The following is an 18,149-nucleotide window of genomic DNA, read 5'->3' as shown; positions in this document are numbered from 1 at the left end:
CATAGAACTTATGGATAGTCTCTATATAGTAAAGGAATTTATTGATGACTTACAGTCTGCAGTCCAATTCCTCAACAATGGTTTAGTAGTAGCTGTGAATGGAAGTCCAAGGATCTAGCAGTTGCTTAGTCCCATATAGCAAGCAGGCAAACGAGCGAGAATAAGACTCCCTTCTTCCATTGTCCTCATATGGTCTCCAGCAGAAGGTGTAGCCCAGATTAAAGGTGTGTGCCACCACATCTTTAATCCCAGATGACCTTGGACTCGGAGATCTCCCTGTCTTAATATTCTGGAATCAATAGTCACTATGCCTCAAGATCTCCATACTGTGATCCAGATCAGAAACTTCTATCTTCCAGCCTCCAGATTAGGGTCACTGGTGAGCATTCCAATTCTGGATTGTAGTTCATTCCAAACATAGTCAAGTTGACAACCAGGAATAGCCACTACACTCCTCTTCATTTGCTACTAGAAATGTCTTCCATAAATCTAACTTATTAAAATAATGAATCTCATAGTATTTAGGCAAATTCCAAATGAGGTGGTCATAAAACTATTATGAAATTTTAAACTCTATTCTATATTGATGGTAATGATGAAAATATTAATGCAAACCCACTAAGATATGTGAGACACATGCTAATCAAATTGGATAAGTGGTGATATGGAGATATTTCTTCATAAACAGATGACATGCTTTCATTTGTTCTAAGTCTCTTTGAATGAGAGACATCCTTTATATTTAGGAGTGTGATATTCTTGTCTTCACATTTTTTTTTTAGGGATAAAGAATCTCTATAATACGAATTCCTAGATTCACCCCTTGTTTTAGGGTTTCTATTTCTGTGAGGAAACACCATGATGAAAAAGAAGTCAGGACAAGGACTTAATATTGCAGGAAACTGGAGGCAGGAGCTTATGTAGAGACTATGGAGAGGTGCTGCTTACTGGATTGTTTCTCAGTTTGCTTTCATATAGAACCAAGGACCATCACCCCAGGTTTGACACCACCCACAATTTCATGGAGAACAGGGTTTTTGTTTATTTTGTTTGATTTTCCATCTCTTTTTATAGGATATTTTATTTACATTTCAAATGTTATCCCCTTCCCCAGTTCCTTTCCCACCCCAGAATCCCCCTATCTCATCCCCCTTCCCCTTGATTCTAGGTTCCCCCACCCACCCGCCTACTCCTGCCTCTATTCCCTCAAATTTCCCTACACTAAGGCATTGAGTCTTCACAGGACCAAGGGACTCTCCTCCCATTGATCCTCAACAAGGCCATGCTCTGCTACATATACAGCTGGAGCCATGGGTCCCTCCATGTGTATTCCTTGGTTGGTGGTTTAGTCCCTGGAGCTCTGGGGGAGGGATCTTGTTGTTTGATATTATTTTTCCTCCTATGGGGTTGCGAACCCCTTCAGCTACTTCAGTCCTTTTTTTTAACCCCTCCATTGGGGACCCTATTGAGGACCCCGTGCACAGTGTAATGATTGGCTGCCAGCATCTGCCTCTGTATTTGTCAGGCTCTGCCAGAGCCTCTCAGGAAACAGCTATGTCAGGATCCTGTCAGCATGCACTTCTTGACATCCACAATAGTGCCTGGCTTTGGTGACTGTATATGGGAAGGATTCCCAGGTGGGGCAGTCTCTGGGTTGCCTTTCCTTCAGTCTCTGCTCCATACTTTGTCTCTGTATTTGCTCCCATAAGTATTTTGTTCTCCTTTCTAAGAAGGACTGAAGCACCTACATTTTGGTCTTCCTTATTTTTGAGTTTCATGTGGTCTGAGAATTGTATTTTGGGTATTCTGAGCTTCTGGGCTAATATCCACTGATCAGTGTTCTTTTGTGATTGGGTTATCTTACTCAGGATGACATCCTCCAGATGCATCCATTTGCCTAAGAATTTCATGAGTTCATTGTTTTTAATTGCTGAGTAGTACTCCATTGTGTAAATGTACCGCATTTTCTGTATCCATTTCTCTGTTGAGCGACATCTGGGTTCTTTCTAGCTTCTGGCTATTATAGATAAGATGTCTATGAACATAGTGGAGCATGTGTCCTTCTTATATTTTGGAGAATCTTTTGGGTATATGCCCAAGACTGGTATAGCTGGGTCCTCAGGTAATACTGTGTTCAATTTTCTGAGGAACTGCCAGACTAATTTCCAGAATGGTTTTTGGCCAATCCCTCATTAATCACTAATTAGCAAAATGTTCGACTCTCTCTCTCTCTCTCTCTCTCTCTCTCTCTCTCTCTCTCTCTCTCTGTCTGGGCCACCAATCAGGGAGCATGTAAGAGCTAGACCTAGACACCCTACATGTCTGTTGCAAATGTGCAGTTTGGTATTCATGTGGTTCCCATAACAAGTGGGACATGGGCTGTTTTAGTCTCTGTTCTCGGCCACTGGATCCCCTACCCTCATATTTGGACTGCCTGGTTGGGCCTCAGTGGGAAGTGATGTGCCTAGTCCTTCTGGGACTAGTTGCCCCAGGGTGAGGTGGTACCCAAAGTGGTCTGGGCCAGTGCAGGGAGGGATTCATAAGTGTGGGACCCTGCCCTCCCCCCTCCTGGCCTTGAGCAGGCTAACTCAGACCCTGTTTTGCCACAGTCGCCTAGCCCACCTAGGGTGGTGTCTCCTCATCTAGGTGAAGTCTATTGTCCTGCCTCAGCTGCAGCTTCCTACAAGAAGCTACTACCTACTGAGCAGCTGAGCTTGTTCTGAGGAGATTCTGGCAAAGTGGGGGGATGAGTTTCCTTCCTTTAAATTCAGACTTAAGAATTAAATATTGGGCCTTGATCAGAAACTTTGTCTTGGTTTCATTCCTCTCTTGTCCATCCTTCCCATCCATCCCCAGCTCTCCTTCCAGGTACCCACTTCTCCGTGGCTGCTGGTGGCTAAAGTTGGCACCCAAAAGTGGGAACTGGACATGAAAAGATCATCTGAGGACACTGTCTGCTGGGAACTAAAAAAAGGGGGGGCCCTGGGGAAGAGGGGGAAGGGGAATACCCACACCCTGCCAGAGTTCCACCTATGCTCTGGTCAGTCAGGCATGGGAAGGCTTCTATCTAACTTCCATTCATCCCCAGGTGGGCATCTAAGCCTGTGACCCACTCTTCAGGGGATGGCAAGGGACAGTCCTACCTGGGAAACCCAGGCTACTTTGCTAAAGCCCCCGGGGTTTATGGGAGAGAGGAATGAGGGAAGAGGTTCCCAACACTGACAAGAGTGAGTACAGTGGATCTTGACTGGAGCAGAGACACTCTATGGTTTTAGAGCTTTATTATAGAAAGGCAGAGAGAAAGAGAGAAGGGAGAGAGGGGGGAAAGAGAGGGGGCTAGAGAGAAAGAGAGAGGAAGAGGAAGAGAGGAGAGGAGAGGAGAGGAGAGAGGAGAGAAGACAAAGAGAGAGGATAGAGAGGGTGAGAGTGAGGGGTAAGAAGGAGACAAGTAAGACAGCGAGGTGGGGACCTAACAGCCCCCTTTATAGTCTTTACTGTTGCTAGGTAACTGGGGAGGAGTTTAGCCTGAAGGTCAGAAGCTTGTCTATGTGACTTCTAGCCATGCTTCTCTTGTGGGGGCTGTGGGGCGCAGTAACTTAGGCAGGTGCCAGAGTTCCAGGAGCATAAGGGATAGCCTACAGTGTCTTGTAGGTGAATTACCACCCTTCAGGGTTCAGACCTCAGCTCAACTGGAGACCAGCCTGTCTGTTCATTGCTCAGTTCCTCACAACTGTGTTGGTGGAGCTCCACAGAAAATGGAAGAAGATGGTATCCTGCATGGCAAGCAACATACAGCATTGATGCTAGTGCTAGCCTTAAATTTCATCTTTTTGAAACTATTGTTGTAGGTGCAAGGGATATGGGCTAATTGGCAATTTTCTGCAGTCTTTAAGAGCTGCATCAGGTGAGAATGGTGGGGTTTGAAGAACAATTGTTAGAAAACTTTTCAGATCAGATAAATTATTGCTGCCCATGGTTTCAAGAAGAAAAAACTTTAGATAAGAGAACCTGGAAGAAAATTGGAGAAGCTCTGAGAACTACTCAGGCAGACAATATCATCCTCTGCTTCTGGGTACTCATAAAAGATGCTATTGATAAAGAGACTTCGCAGGCATCAGACAGTGCCCAGGGAGAGCTTGAAGAATTTCAGGAACAATGCCTGCCAGAGAGGGCTTTCTCAGAAACGAACCCTCTCAAATATAAATTAGAAAGGTATAGAGATACTAATGATGAGCTAACATCAGAGGAGAAAGGTCATTTAGAAAAAGGAGCTGCCAAAATATTATGACAAATATTGGCCTCCCTTTGCACCTTGTGCTCTGCCTATGGCCTCTATTGCAGGGGATGCTGCCCAGATAAACAAGCAACTAAATAAATTATAGTTTGAAATTAAGCTGAAGAAATTGACTAATGAGCTTCAGGAGCTAAAAAAAGGTGTCAAGTATAGGGAAGAGCAGCGATTCTGAGATACACCAATTGCGGCTAGAAAGAGCTGTGAGTCAGGCTCATGGGAAATGGCAGGACACATCTGAAGTTCTAGTTTTCCCTATAGTTGAGATAATTGACTAGCAGAACAATAGAGTCAGACAATATCAGATTTTTAGTTCAAGGTGATAAAGGGTTAAAAACATCTGTGGCACAGTATGGCCCTACAGCTCCTCTTACACAAGCTTTATTGGATACTATCATGGGGTCAAATTTAACCCCGCAAGATTGGAAGACTCTATGTAATGCTACTTTGTAAGAAGGAGATTTCTTATTTTGGAGTTCTGAATGGCGAGAAGCCAGTAAGAGAACTGTCGCTTTGAATGCTCAGACAGGTAACCCAGATTTGGATACTGACATGCTTTTAGGAGAAGGTCAATATGAAGGCAGTACTAATAAGATTGGGTTTCCTGTTGAAGTGTATGCTCAGGTTGCAGTGGCTGCCTGCTATGCTTGGAATCAGTTACTGACTAAAGGGGATCTCAGTAGAAATTTAGCGAGTATTAGGCTCCTGATGAACTTTTTCAGGATTTTGTGACTAGACTACTAAAAGCAGCTAGTAGAATTTTGGGAGATTCTCAAGCAGGAAATCCTTTTGTTACACAATTGGCTTACGAGAATGCTAATGCAACGTGTCCAGTCACTATTTGACCATACAAAACACAGACAGACTTAACTGGGTATATTCAACTTTGTGCAGAGATTGGGCCTTCATATAATCAGGGCTTGGCCATGGTCGCTTCTTTTCAAGGAACCACTGCATAAGCAATGCTTTCACAGAATCAAGGGAATAAAGTATGCTTTACATGTGGAGGGTTGGGTCATTTTAAAAATGATTGTCCTAGAAACCGAGGCACCATGAATGGGCAATCAGGCTGCACCCCAGAAGTTTGTCCTTGATACAGGAAGGTTAACCACTGTGCCATGGAATGTGAATCTAAGACAGATTATTCAGGGCTGTCCCATGACAGGATAGGAGCAGAGGGGGCAGCCTTAGGCCCCCAGATGCCCACAGTGAGCAGCTTATGGGGCCATGAAGCTGCCGCCAGACCAGGGAAATCCACTTTTGAACTTATCAGGACAACACAAGGAAGTGTAGAATTAGCCCTCTGTTCCACCTCCCATGTGGTATTAACCCCAGAAAAGGGAGTTCAAACCCTGCCTACAGGAGTTTTTGGACCTTTACCTGCAGAAACTTAGGGATTTCTTCTAGGACGAAGCAGTGCTATTGTAAAACAACTGCAGATTTATCCAGGTGTTATAGATAATGATTAAGAGGGAAAAATTAAAATTATGGCTGAATCCCCTCATGGTATTTTAACTGTATCTGTTAACTAAAGAATTTATCAACTTGTCTTAGTTCCCTTGCATCTGCTACCTTCCAGATTTGTTAAGAGTGAGAGAGGACATTGTGGCTTTGGTTCCTCTGATGTGTACTGACTTCAGTCTATTACTAGTAAGAGACCTAACCTTAAATTAATAATTGAAGAAAAAAAGCTTTGAAGGATTAAGAGATACTGGGGCTGATGTAACAATTATTAGAGGACAAGACTAGCCTTCAGCTTGGCCTTTATCTGATATGCTCACTCACCTCCAAGGGATTGGTTACGTTAACAACAAAAACAAAGCTCTAAACTTCTTTTTTTTTCTTAGATATTTTCTTTATTTACGTTTCAAATGTTATGCCCTTTCTTAACCCAGACACTATTGCATATGCCAGCAAGATTTTGCTGACATGACACGGATATAGCTATCTCTTGTGAGGCTATGCCAGTGCCTGGCAAATGTAAGAAGTGGATTCTCACAGTCATCTATTGGATGGAACACAGGGCCCCCAATGAAGGAGCTTCATACTGGCATAGCCTCACAAGAGACAGCTATATCAGGATCCTGTCAGCAAGCTCATCTGCAATAGTGTCTGGGTTTGGTGGTTGTTTATGGGATGGATCCCCAGGTGTGGCAGTCTCTGGATGCTCATTCCTTTAGTCTCTGCTCTGAACTTTGTCTCTGTATCTCCTTCCATGGGTATTTTGTTCCACCTTCTAAGAAGGATCGAAGTATCCATGCTTTGTTCTTCCTTCTTCTTGAGTTTCATGTGTTTTGCCAATTGTATCTTGGGTATTCTGAGCTGCTGGGCTAATATCCACTTATCAGTGAGTGCATACCAAGTAACTTCTTTTATGATTGGGTTACCTCACTAAAGATGATATCCTCCAGATCCATCTATTTGTCTAAGAATTTCATAAATTCATTGTTTTTTAATAGCTGAGTAGTACTCCATTGTGTAAATGTACCACATTTTCCGTATCCATTTGCCACACTCACTCCAATGATGTCTACTTGACCGGCGGAGAGGTCTGGAAGCACTCACAAGGCAAAGAGTTTCAAGGAAACTCAGCCTCCTGGAACCTTGGCATTCTCATGACCCATATACCACACGTTAGTATGGTGTATGCTCTCTTTCAGTATTATAAGTGCTTTAAAAGATTGAATTTTATCATTGGTGAGCCTCCACCAGTGTTCCAATGTCCTAGAAAATCCTTGAAGCTGATGAGCTTGGAATTCATTGAGAAGGTTGCCTATTCAGTAACATTCAAATTTACTTCTAGTAGAGACAGGTGAAACTAATTAGGCATTACAAAAAACAGAGCTAGGGCTAGTCTGCAGAGTAATTACTGAGGACAGTAGCCAGTCTCACCCAAACAAGGCCAATACACATTGGCCTAGTGAATTGGTGGGTTTAACAAAGACTAGCTTTACGCCTGCCTGGTCACTGCCATCTTTTGATGTATACAATCCTTTGTTTTGTGTCACTATAACTCTGCGGACGTGTCCCACCTGGCTTTTCTTGTTTGTTCTTCTGTATAAAAAGTTTAATGCTTGATTTGAAAAAATACACTCAGATTCTATACTCTCTATCCTGTTGTGTCTGTATGTCAATCCCCATCTGAATCCATGCCCACCTGTCTGAGACTCTGATTCCCACGGATTGAGGAGGGCCCACAGAGCCCCAGTCCGTGGCATCCATTCTTCTGTTGAGGGACATCTGGGTTCTTTCCAGCTTCTGGATATTATAAATAAGGCTGCTATGAACATAGTGGAGCATGTGTCCTTATTACATGTTGGAGCATCTTCTGGGTATATGCCCAGGAGTGGTATTGCTAAATCTTCCAATAGTAATATGTCCTATTTTCTGAGGAACCATCAGACTGTTTTCCACAGTGGTTGCACCAGCTTGTAGTCCCACTAGCATTGGAGGAGTGTTCCTCTTTCTCCACATCCTCACCAGCATATGCTGTCACCTGAGTTTTTTATCTTAGCCATTCTGCATGGTTTGAGGTGGCATCTCATTGTTGTTTTGATTTGCATTTCTCTGATGATTAAATGTATTGAACATTTTTTTAGGTGCTTCTCAGCCATTCAGTATTCCTCAGTTGAGAATTCTTTGTTTAGCTCTGTACCACATTTTAATAGGGTTATTTGGTTTTCTGGAGTCCAATTTCTTGAGTTCTTTATATATATATATTGAATATTAGCCCCCTATCAGATTTAGGATTGGTAAAGATCTCTTCCAAATCTGTTGGTTGCTTTTCTGTCTTATTGACAGTGTCCTTTGCCTTACAGAAGTTTTGCAATTTTATGACGTCCCATTTGTCCATTCTTGACCTTACAGCACAAGCCATTGCTTTTTCTGTTCAAGATTTTTTTCTCCTGTACCCATATCTTCGAGGCTCTTCCCCACTTTCTCCTCTGGAAGTTTCAGTGTCTCTGGTTTTATGTGGAGTTCCTTTGCCCACTTAGACTTGAGGTTTGTGTAAGCAGATAAGAATGGATCAATTCCCATTCTTCTACATGCTAATTGCCAGTTGAGCCAGCACCATTTATTGAAAATGCTGTCTTTTTTCCACTGAATGGTTTTGGCTCCCTGGTCAAAGATCAAGTGACCATAGGTGTGTGGGTTCATTTCTGGGTCTTCAGTTCTATTCCATTGGTCTACCTATCTGTCACTGTACCAGTACCATGCAGTTTTTATCACAATTGCTCTGTAGTACAGGTTGAGGTCAGGGATGGTGATTCCATCAGAGGTTCTTTTATTGTTGAGAATGGATTTTGCTATCTTAGATTTTTTTGTTATTCCAGATGAATTTGCAAATTGCCCTTTCTAACTCTTTGAAGAATTGAATGGAATTTTAATGAGGATTACATTGAATCTGTAGATTGCTTTTGGCAACATAGCCATTTTTACTATATTAATCCTGCCAATCTATGAGCCTGGTAGATCGTTCCATCTTCTGACATCTATAAAAAGATATCAATAGATAGTTCTTCCTCTTCAATGTCTAATTGTCCTACATTATGTCAAAAGTTTGTATCACAAGCCATTCAGGCTGTAAGACAGTAATTGCCAATGATATACATCATTCATTACACAGATGATGTCTTAATAGCAGGAAAAGATCCTCAGGACTTGCTTTTATGTTATAGAGAATTATAACAGGCTTTAGCTGATAAATGACTGCAAATATCTCCAGAAAAGGTACAAACTCAGGATCCTTATAATTATTTGGTCTTACAGATCAAGCCATTTCCCCCAGAAGGTAATTATTCACAGGAACAGTTTAAAAACTTTAAATGATTTTCAAAAGCGGTTAGGTGATATCAAATGGCTTTGTCCCTTTTTAAAACTTGCTTATTACGGGAGAATTGAAACCTTTATTTGATATTCTTAAAGGGAGTTCCGATCCTACCTCCCTTAGATCTTTAACCTCAGAAAGATTGCTGGCCTTACAACAAATAGAAAGTGCTATTGAAAAACAATTTGTTACTTACATAGATTATTCTTTACCTTTACATCTGTTGATCTTTAATATGACTTATATGACTCCAGGATTTTTGTGGCAAAGGGATCCTCTTATGTGGATACATTCAAGGATATCTCCTAAACGTAATATCCTGCCATATTATGAGTCAGTAGCCCAGATGATTATACATGAAAGGAAGCAGGTGCTGACTTATTTTGAAATCAAAGAACCAGACATCATTATTCAGCTTTTTAATGTAGGTCAAGATACTTGGCTTAAGCAGTATTTGATGCTTGCTCAAATAGGATTTAAAGGAACTATAGATAATCATTATCCTCAAGATAAGTTGATAAAAAATTTTAAATGTATATAAGGTGATATTTCCTAATATAACATCTTTACAGCCTTTGTATAATGCTCTTTTGATTTTTACTGATGGCTCCTGTAAAGGAAGACCTGGATTTTTTATGAATAATCGACTGGTAGCCATAGAGACTCCTGGTCTCTCAGCTCAGTTAGCACAACTGACAATGGTACTTAATGTTTTTCAATCTGTAGGTGATACTTTTATTCTTTTTACTGATAGTCTATATGTGACCCAGTCTGTCCCTCTGTTGGAAAATTGTGGTACATTTAATTTTAATATGCCAGCAGGATATCTCTTTTCACAATTACAATTCAAAAACATCATTCTTGCTCAAAGAATCCCCTTTTATATTGGTCATATATGAGCCCATTCTGTCCTTCTTGGACCTTTCGCTGCAGACAATGACTGCATTGACAGAGAACTAATAGGAGAAGCCTTAGTTTCAGATTCTGTTGCATTAGCTAGACGTGATCATAATAAATTTCACCTTTCAAGCCATACATTAAGGATCTGACATAAGATCACTAAGGAGAAGGCAAGTATGATTGTAAAACAATGCTCTAACTGCCTTACATTATCCCCATGTCCACATTTAGGGGTTAATCCACAAGGCCTTATGCCCAATCATATTTGGCAAATGGATGTAACTCATTATGCAGAATTTTGAAAATTTAAATATATTCATGTTTGTATTGACACTTGTTCAGGATTCCTTTTTGCTTCTCTACATATGGGAGAAGCCTCTAGAAATGTAATTGATCATTGTTTACAAGCCTTTAATGATATGGGATTACTTAAAATCATTAAGACAGATAATGGGCCAACCTATAATGGCAACAACTTTATATCATTTTGTAAAGAATTTGGTATTGAACATAAAATTGGAATTCCTTATAACCCAATGGGGCAAGGAATTGTTAAATGTGTACATCACACTCTGAAAAACTGGCTTTTAAAAACAAAATGGGGAATTATACACCTCTCAAGGTCACCAAAAGTGCATCTTGCCTTTGTCTTATTTGTTTTAAATTTTTTGCAAACTGATGCTAAAAGTCATTCTGAAGTGTATCACCATCGACATCCAATTACTTCCAGCTCATATGCCATGTTTAAATGGCAAGTCCCCCTAACTAACACATAGAATGGTCCAGATTCTGTTTTAATATGGGGGAGAGGTTCTGTTTGTGTTTTTTCCACAAAAAGAAGACAGAGCCCGATGGCTACCTGAAAGATTGGTTTGTCAAGTGGACACAGATCCTGAATCTTCTAGTAAATATTATTCCAATTATGAAGAAGGCTAAAAACCTTTATCAGCCAGCTGAGTTAATTTGGAGCATAGCCTCCACTATTACCTGAGAAGTGACAGTTTTTCCTGTTGATTCTCAAAGTCACCTCCCCTACACTGGGAGGCCAGACCTTGTGTCTGTTCATTGCTAATTTACAACTGAATTGAGTGCTTGGGACATTCCCCACAGACAACCTTAATTCTGTTTGCTCTTAACTTTTGACTTTATATTTTAAGCAGATTGGTCCCTTTCATATAGGATCATCTTTTGGCAAGCTCAGTCATCCTCCATGACAGTTATTCATCACTATGAAGAAATGCATTCAGTGCATAGTGTGGCTTTGGTCTGAATGGGAAAAAAGTGTCCTATGAGGGCTGTCATTCAAAGATGAGACACTGATGTTCTATGACTTTTTATTTATTTATTTATTTATTTGTTTGTTTGTTTGTTTGTTTGTTTTTGTTTTTTGAGACAGGGTTTCTCTGTGTAGCCCTGGCTATCCTGGAACTCACTTTGTAAACCAGGCTCAACTTAAGACAGAAGCATGTGCCAAAAGACCGTATTTGTTCATAAGAAACACTAAAAGGTCATGCTTGTGGAAATAAACACAAATCAGCTATGTGTGTCCTCCGGGATGGGTAAGAGAGAGTATAGACACAGACCTAAGCCAGATGTGATCACCAGCCACCATTATTCCAAGGTGGGACCTTGGTGCATAAGTAAATCTTATGCCCCAGTCCAGCTAATTTTTAATAAATAAGAAGGGAGCAATTATGTCCTTTCACCAGTCTTGAGTGGACTCAATCAGACCTTATTTTGCCACAGTCGCCTAGCCAACCGAGGGTGGAGACTCCTAACATAGATGAAGTCTAATGTCCTGCCACAGACTTCCTGCAAGAAGCCACTACCTGCTGAGCAGCTAAGTTTGTTTTCCTGAGGAGATCCTGCCAAAACTGGGGGATGGGTTTCCCCTCTTTAAATTCAGACTTAATAATAAATCATTGGGCCTTGATCAGAAACTTTGTCTTGGTCTCATTCCTCTCTCATCCATTCTTCCTATCCATCCCAAGTTCTCCTTCCAGGTACCCACTTCTCTGTGGACACTGGCAGCTAAATGGGACTGAGAAGAGGGGAGGGGAGCTGTGATCAGGATGTAAAGTGAATACAAAATAAAATTGAAATAAGAAAAAAAAGAAAAGAAAAACAAAAAGGGAAAGGAAATGTCCTATAGCTGGATCTTATGCAGGCATTTTCTCAACTGTTTCCCTCCTTTCAGATAACTCAAGCTTATGTCAAGTTAATATAAAAGTAGCCAGCGTACTCCTTAACATATACCTTCAAGGAGCCATGTATTTGGGAATGTTGTGAATTCTTTAAGCCTGTTGACTAGCTGCAGGAAATGGGTCTCTGATGATGGACCTTGAAGGTTATATCTACTTGTGGTTCTGGCCTGGGTTCTCTGTTTTATGAACTGCTGAGAGCAAGTCACATTGCAAATTTTGACAACCTCCTACCCCCCAGCAATGTATTCAGATGCTTTAGGTGCTATGTATGTCTTTCTCCCTAAACTGGGCCCTGTCACTGTAAACTGTGAGCCAAAATAAATCCTTCATCTCCTAAGTTCCTTCTATTAGTCATTTTGTCTTAGAAAGAAAGATAATTAATGTACTACTTTAATTTCCTCTTAAAGTTAAAATTGGTAGTAACATATGGTGTTATTTAGTAGAGAAGTAATCAAAAGTTCTATTATAATAGAAAAAGGAGAGGATTTGTGTGGGTACAGCTCCAGATAACAATTTTAAAGCATTGATCATGTTTGCTCTTATCTTTAATATCCTCTATGTCAAAATATAAAAATAACATGAGAGGACTACTTGGTCAGTTAAAAACACTTCTAGAGAACTTGAGTCCTTGTCCCTTCTTTTCTCAGGCTGAGTTGTTTCCATGGCAGCTTCTGCCTAAGCCTTGACTCTAGAGATCTTGCTCTGATGAAAGCCAAACTTGCTATGAGACAACAGTATTGATGGGCTGTCTTAGTCAGGGTTTCTATTCCTGTACAAACATCATGACCAAGAAGCAGTTTGGGGAGGAAAGGGTTTATTTGGCTTACATTTCCATACTGCTGTTGATCACCAAAGGATGCAAGACTGGAACTCAAGCAGGTCAGGGAGCAGGAGCTGATGCAGAAGCCATGGAGGGATGTTCTTTACTAGCTTGCTTCCCCTGGCTTGCTCAGCCTGCTTTCTTATAGAACCCAAGACTACCAGCCCAGAGATGGCACCACCCACAAGCGGCCCTCCCCCTTGATCGCTAATGGAGAAAATGCCCCACAGCTGGATCTCATGGAGGCATTGCCCCAAGTAAAGCTCCTTTCTCTGTGATAACTTCAGCTGTGTCAAGTTGACACAAAACTAGCCAGTACATGGGCCTTTTGCCTCTTTTCTTCCTCTGTTTTATGGTTATCTATAAATAAGTACACAACATACTAATTGTGCCGGTTGGTTTTTGTTAACTTGACACAGACAACAGTTACCTGGGAAGAGGAAACCTCAACTGAGAAAGTGCCTCTGTCAGGTTGAACTGTGAGCAAGCCTAAGGGGCATTTTTTTCATTACCAATTGATACGGGAGGGCCAGCCTGATTGCAAACAGAAGCATTCCTGGGCAATGGTCATGGATCATATAAGAAAAAAAGCTTGGTGACTGGAGAGATGGCTCAGTGGTTAAGAGCATTGACTGCTCTTCCAGAGGTCCTGAGTTCAATTCTCAGCAACCAGATGGTGGATCACAACAATCTGTAATAAGATTTGATGCCCTCTTCTGGTGTGTCTGAAGACAGCTACAGTGTACTCACATAAAATAAATAAATAAATAAATAAATAAATAAATAAATAAATAAATCTTAAAAAAAAGAAATGAAAAGAAAAGAAAAGAAAAGAAAAGAAAAGAAAAGAAAACTGAAAGACCTCAGTACGGACTTTCCCACTCCAGTCTTGAGATGATGCACACCCAAGAATCACGAGAGACTGTCTTGATGCAAACACAGTTTATTATTGGAGCTCGAGGCCAACACATATCTCCCACAGGAGACAGAGGGATCGCCCATGAGGCTCAGAAGCTAGGGGCTTATATAGGAGAAAGTAGGGGGTATGGGAGGAATTGGCATGGTTACACATGATTGGCTGGTTTAAACGTCAGCAAGCAGTACATGCAGATCAGATAACAGCAATTCTGAATGACTCCGCTGAGATAGTCTGGACATTTTTCCATGCCTCTCCTATCTTTATGGCCAGCCGGTTCCTGTAAGGACTCAACAGCCTTTGTTCTGGCCTGTCTGGACATGCCTGGGCCTGTTCTGCTTTTCCCTGGGCCCATGAACTTTCTAAATAACCAGTGTGAGCCGCCTGAATCATGGATATTAAATTTAATTTTCCTTCAAAACAAGCTGCTTAAGTCATGAGGAGCAAGCCAATAAGAAGTTTCTGCATGGTCTCTACCTCACTTTCTGCTTTGAGTTCTTGCTTTGGCTTCCTCCAGTAGTAGGCTGTAACCTAAAAGCCAAGTAAATATTTTTTTCCCTCATGTTGCTTTTGGTTAGTGTTTTATCATACCAACAAGAGAAGCAAACTAGTACACTAATGAAACACAATATATCTAGGGAGATGTCAGGAAGGGTTAGTAGTTGGTTAGGCCTAGAATGGCCTCAATCTAGAAGTATCTGTTGTCCACTCTTCAGGCAAATAGTTACCAATTATGGTGTTTTAAAACATTCGCAGAGGGACCAGAAAGGTAGCTCAGTTAAGAGTTACTACTCTTCCAGAGGACCCATTTTGGGTAGCTTACAACTAACTATTATTTTAGCTCTGTCTAGAGATCTGACACCTATGAACTCTAAGAACTGACACTCACATGCACATACCCAAATGTACTCACACACACACATAGTAAATAAAACAAATTTAAAACATCCACAGAAATTCTTGGACATTACATACACTGAAATGGAGTCTATTTTCTGAATTTTGATAACTTGCTTCTACCAAGCAGAATGTGGAAGCTACATTAAGTAAATAATAACAATGGGTTGTAAAAGGGCAATGCAGCTTCTTCCAGGTTCTTTCTCTTATGGCATGCCTGCTTTGGGATCCTACAAATTTCATGGAAGAAGTCTAATTTCCTGAAGACTGCCATAGGGAAGAGGCTATATAGAGCTGGAAAGCCTTGCCCAAGTAGCTCTTGTCTGCCCAAGCTGTCCAAGACTTCTTAGCTATATTAGTCACTTTTATGTTGCTATATTAAAACATCATGACCAAAGGCATCTTAAAGAAGAAAGAGTTTATTGTGGCTTACAGTTCTAGAGGAATAAGAGTCCATGATGTTAAAGTATAGCAACAAAGGGCAGGAGTAAGAAGGTGATGGATCATATATTGAACTATGAGCATAGAATAGAGAGAGCAAACTGCAAGGAGGCAATGCCTTAAGCTCTTAAAGAACTCCTGCAGTGACATACTTTCTCTATTAAGTAAATGCCATTTTCTTAAACATACCCTAGAATGTTTAAGAAAGGACCTCAACTGAGAAAGGAATCTCAACTGAGGTATTTCCAAGTTAAGATTGGCCCACGGACATGCCTGTAAGAAACTGTCTTTTTAATTGATATAGGGGGGCCCAGTCCACTCTGGATGGTTCATCCTTAAGTAGTTGGTCCTGGGATAGAGAAGAAAGCTAGCTAAGTATGCATCTGCTAGCAGGTCAGCCAATAGTATTCTTCAGTGATTTCTGCTTTAAGTTCCTTCCCTTATTTCCTTTTAATGATGAGCTATAACCTGTGAGCTAAAATAAACCCTCCCCTCCCCTAACTTTCTTTTGGTCAGGGAGTTTTATCACAACAACAGAGATGAAGGTAGAATAAAGTGTAAATCCAAAGACCTAGATATGATATTGGAAACTATGACTCATAAAAGCTGATGGTGTACTTGCCATTTGGCAAGTAGCTCTACAAACCTCAGTAGTCCCAGAGAATAACTAATTGGATAACTCTGCAGTTCCCCAAACACTTGTCTTAGTTAGGGATTTACTGCTGTGAGCAGACGTCATGACAAAGGCAACTCTTAAAAGGACAACATTTAATTGGGGCTGGCTTACAGGTTCAGAGGTTCTATGTATTATCATCAAGGTGGGAGCATACAGGCAGACATAGGGCTGGAGGAGCTGAGAGTTTTCCATCTTGTTCTAAGGGCACACAGGAGAAGACTGGTCCCAGATGGCTAGGAAGTGGTTCTCATTGCCCACCCCCCACAGTGATAGTGTGACTCCCTAATAGTGACTCCAGAGCATATTTAAACCTCTACACACTCCATCTGTCAGGCTACACTTTAAGACAACAAATTACAGGATGCCTACAAATTTGACAGTACTAGACCATATATATATATATATATATATATATATATATATATATATATATATATATATAATATTTTTCTATGTTCTATGTAGCATTGACACATAACACCAGAACTATCTTCTCATGTCTTTTGTTCATTTTTTAAGATTAAAAAGTTATGTGTATGGGTATTTTGCATAAACATATTAATGTGTACTACATGTATATCTGGTGCTGTCAGAGATCAGAAGAGGGCATCAGATTCCTTGGAACTAAAGTTACAGATAGTTGTATGCCATCGTGTGGGTACTAGGAACTGAAACATTGGTCTTTTGTAAGAACAACAAGAGCTGTTACCTATTAGGCTATCTCTAGCCCTGTTTTCTGATGTTTCATATTCTAGACCCACCTCTCGTGCTCTGGAGCCATTATTAAAGGGAGAAAAAGGTCTTTCAGTGCAAGAAAACATTGCAACACCATGGCAGTCAATCTAATAAATAAAATAGATAGTAGGTGGCTTGGAGCTAGGTAGTGCATACTGTACGGACACACTAGAAAAAGAGAACAAGGAAAAGATGTTGATGCCTGGAGCAGTCCACCTTATCAGATTTTCCTTGTCTGAGTAATTCAAACCAAATTCTCATCCTGACTCCTCATCCCTACCCTAAGGCCTTGAAAGTACACTGTTCATGACTCATTTCAGCTCAAGAGCTTGGAGAGCAGTGGTCTATGCATTGTTTCAGCCATTATTTCTGAATTAGTGAGGCATCTTAACTCTCTCCTATTTATGTACTTGTTTAATTAGTTAGTTTAATTGTTTACATACAACATTTACATATATACATTTATGTGTGTAAGAGAGCATGTATGTGTAGGTCCCAAAGGTTGACACTGGTGTCTTCCTTTATCATTCCTTAATTTATATATTGAAGCAGGATTTCTCCCTTGAATCCAAACTTAGTTCAGCTATCCAGTTGCTCAGGGTTTTCCCTATTTCTGCTTCCCATGCATAGGTAGGCCACAAAGACCACCTTTCATTTACATGGGTGCTAAGTATCTAAACTCTACTCTTCATTCTTATGTGAGGCAAGTACACGACCCACTAAAAACCTCTAAAATCTTTCCTTCTATCTACTATTGTTATATCCTTTTGATCAGAAAATAGGGAGAAAGTTATATGGTAACAAGTTTACAAATGATGTAGAGATGAGTTCTAACAATTATAGATTGCATATGTTATTTAAATAAGAATGGCCCCTGTAATCTCATATATTTGAATGTTTGGTTCCCAGTTGATGAACTGTTTAGGAAAGATTAGGAGGTGGGCCCTTACTGGAAGAGGTATGTAACTGGGGGTGGGCTTTGAAGTTTCAAAAGCCCATGTGAGAGCCAGTCTCTCTCTCTGCCTGCTACCTGTGAGTCAGAATATAAGCTCTAAGTTACTGTTCCAGCACTCTGCCTTTCTGCTGGCCACAACACTCTGCTCACCATGTGTTCTTAGATCAATCCTCTGAAACTGTAAACAATGCCCTAATTACTCTTTCATTTGTAAGCTGCCTTGGTTGTAGTGTCTGTTCATATCAGTAGAATAGTAACTAAGATAGCCATACACTATTTTAAATTATTGATGTGAACTACGTTATTTAGTCCTCCTAACTCACAGTTGGTAGGTACTAATATTATTCCTATATAGAGATAAGCCAATTGGGGATTTGAGACTTTAAGGCACTTGTAATAGAATAGGGAATGGAAGGAGGGGTGTTCGCCTGGCAGCAGTCCCCAGGCTGATCCGGCACTGGCACCTTTCCCCGCCCGAGGAGGGGT

The sequence above is a fragment of the Mus pahari genome, chromosome X, assembly GCF_900095145.1.
Source record: "Mus pahari chromosome X, PAHARI_EIJ_v1.1, whole genome shotgun sequence".
NCBI classification, from domain to species: Eukaryota; Metazoa; Chordata; class Mammalia; order Rodentia; family Muridae; genus Mus; species Mus pahari.
This window is presented reverse-complemented; position numbering follows the sequence as displayed.